General features: G+C 41.1%; 1 long non-coding RNA gene across 1 annotated transcript; it reads right to left on the reverse strand.

Moving 5' to 3' along the window:
• Positions 1 to 852: 852 nt before the first annotated feature.
• On the reverse strand, positions 853 to 2768 carry LOC114826332 (uncharacterized). Its single transcript, XR_003775151.2, has 3 exons — positions 2650 to 2768; positions 2463 to 2561; positions 853 to 1050 (listed from the first exon to the last, which is right to left on the reverse strand). It is a non-coding gene; the product is annotated as an uncharacterized lncRNA (long non-coding RNA).
• Positions 2769 to 3083: the final 315 nt, after the last annotated feature.

A 3083-nucleotide genomic window follows, 5' to 3' on the forward strand; every position in this document is an offset into this window, starting at 1 on the left:
AGAACTACATAAGATTGTTAAGGTGACGGCGGAACCCTAGGCTTTTACAATTTAATTTTTTTAGTTTATTTAATTTTATCACTTTATTTAATTATTTACATTAAATTCGTTTTAATTATTTGAAATCACAAAATCACCTATTTCTCAAACTCTGTTTTAGATAATTAATTAAGATTTGATTTAAAATAAATTATTCATTCAGTACCTGTGGAGAACGACCTTGCTAGAGCCGACTATCCTGCAATTATCTTGTACTCTTGCAAGTATTTAAAGTGTTTTTATCCTTACTTTTGCAGGTGGTAAAATCCATATCAGAGTTCAACTGTCAACATAATAAAAGTGATAATGCATGACATGTTCAGAGCATACTACTAGTTCAGAATACAAGCGGAAGGTTTAACAGAAAGTGCTATTACAAGTGATGTCAAAAGCAAAGAGGATGACATGATATCACTCGTAGGGGAATGCCTCGTAATTCGGATCGTATGCCTCGTTCCTAGGTCCTGAGGGGGCACAAAACAAACATGAGTGGACCAAGTTGATATATAAGTAGTACTAACATAGTTATTCAACAACGTACTAAACATACTAACCCACAAAATTTATGAAAACTCATATAGCATAATAAGTAATAGGTTTTCCGAAAACCCTAGCATGCCATAAAACCTTCAATAAAACATGTATCGTATATAGTGTACTAAATAGTGGTATTAGTGACACGCCCCGATCCCGATGTCCTCGTGACATCAGGATGATCACGTGCTGGCCGACACCCAAAGGATGACGAAAGCCATTAATTTAAGTAAAAACTCATAAATAAGCTAAAACAGGCAGCAAGACTAGCCACAATAATACTACAAAATCAACTTCTAATTAATAACATTAGGATCAACGCATAATGTCAGAGCATACGTCTATTACAGAGTACAAACAGAATTTAAGATAGAGATGTGCTATATTACAAAAGATATCGAAGCAGAAGAAGTATAGCACTGGATCACTGGTAGGGAAAGGCCTCGTAGCTTATATCGTAATCCTCGTTCGTAGGTCCTGAAAGGGGCGCAAAACAAACATGAGTGGACCAGTTTGATATAAATATAATAAAACAGTTATCAACATACTAACCCCCAGGTTTATGAAAACATATATATCATGATCAAAATAGATTTTCCGAAACCTAGCATGCCGTGCAATATCTCAAATTCATAACTTGTATAAGTAATAAACACTAGTGAATTGTCCGATAACCTGCAGGCCCCATGCCAGCTCCCCGTCTCTGAGAAGACAGTCAGAGGAATATACACTACAGGCCCCATGCCGGCTCCCCGTCCCTGTGCTAAATAGCCAGAGGAAACACACTCCAGGCCCTATGCCAACACCAAACCGTCGCCCGGGACGGACCGGAATCTATCCCTACGTCCCGTAGCGGAAAGGACCACTAGGTAAGTACAAAACCACTGAACATATATATACTGAAAAACAACTTCGTAGTATAAAGTCATCCATCATCTATACTACAAAGAGGTGTTCTAAACATGTTCTAAATATCATATCGTCATCCATCAGATATTCTATAAGAACATGGGTTATAGGAAAAATAGTAATAATTCAATCTAGCCTCATTAAGCATACTATCTCATAAAGTATTTCATAAAACATAAGTATCAAATCATGATTTTCATGTATGCATTTCTATTGTTAAAACATGCTTTTGAAGGGGTCCACTCACCGTACACCGACGGTGCAAAGCTATACCAAGAAGGTATAACAGAATCACCGTTAATAATTGCACCTATTCACACAAAGGAGTACCTTTGGTCAAACTCTATTCAAACGATTGAATTTAGGAAAACGGACTTCAAAAACGGGTCCAGGACGTCGAAATTAGCCTAGGAGAGGTCCTGAACGAAACCCCGAAAAGTCAACTAAAAAAGTCAACGTTGACCGTTGACCGGTCAAAAGTCAACTCTGACCGTTGACCGTTGACCAAGTCAACAGTCAACAGTCAACTGGTCAGAGGTCAAAGTCCACTGGGCTTTGAATTTGGGTTGAAAACCCAACTCAGATTGGCCCAAGGCCTAATCTGCTTGGGCTACACATACGGGCCTAATGCCCTAAATAACAAATGGCCCAAGGCCTTTTCTTATAACAGAAATTAATTAAAACCTTAAAAGGTTTTGGGTTGGGCTAATAGGCTACGACCCTAAACATAAACGGCCCGAGGGCCTTGGTCTTAACAAATTAATTAAATAAAAACATATAAAAAGGAAATGGGTTTGGGCTTGGCTAGCCTCACCACACGGGCCTAAGGCCCGCTTGCTATTCGAAACCGGCCTGGGAGGCCTGGCCTCACCGGAGCACCACCACCGGAGCTTCACAACTCCGGCCGACTACCACATACCACCTTAGACCCCGATCTAGGTACCAAAACGAAGAGAAAGACGAAGGGAGTGTTTTTATACCTTCATTTCGTCGTGGAACGACCGGAGATGGCCGGAAAAAGCCCCGACACCCTCGGGATCGCCGGAGTTGGGTGTGCTTACACCCGGCTTCGATTCGTCCTAAAAACCTCAAAAAAATCACACAATAACCTCCATTAACACTTATTCACCAGATTTTAGGACGAAAAAGTGAAGGTTTGGAGCTTACCCAACCGGGAAAATATAAAGGTTTCGCCGGAGTTCCTCTCCGGTTTCTGGGCTCGCAGCACGGGACAGAGGGAGAGAGAAGAAGGAGATGGGTCTTCTTCGCGCGGGGAGGCGGGTGCGTGTGTGCGTTCGCGGTCGAGAAGAGAGATGAGGGAGCTATGAGAGAGAGCCGAGAGAGAGAGAGCCGAGAGGGATAGAGAGACAGACAGAAGAAAGAAAAGAAAACAGAAAAAGAAGAAGAAAGAAATGAGGAGTTTCACGGGGGGGGGGGGACAGAGAGAGAAGACAGGGAAATTGTTAGGGAGCTGCCACGTGGCAGTTTGAAAAGAAAAAAAGGGATCCAATGTTTAGATCCTGATAGGGTAGTCCAAAAAGGGTAAAATTGATAGATTCAGAATATTTAGGGAATATTACACACATATAATTTTATAAGTG

The sequence above is a fragment of the Malus domestica genome, chromosome 08 (assembly GCF_042453785.1).
Source record: "Malus domestica chromosome 08, GDT2T_hap1".
In the NCBI taxonomy this organism is placed as follows: domain Eukaryota; kingdom Viridiplantae; phylum Streptophyta; class Magnoliopsida; order Rosales; family Rosaceae; genus Malus; species Malus domestica.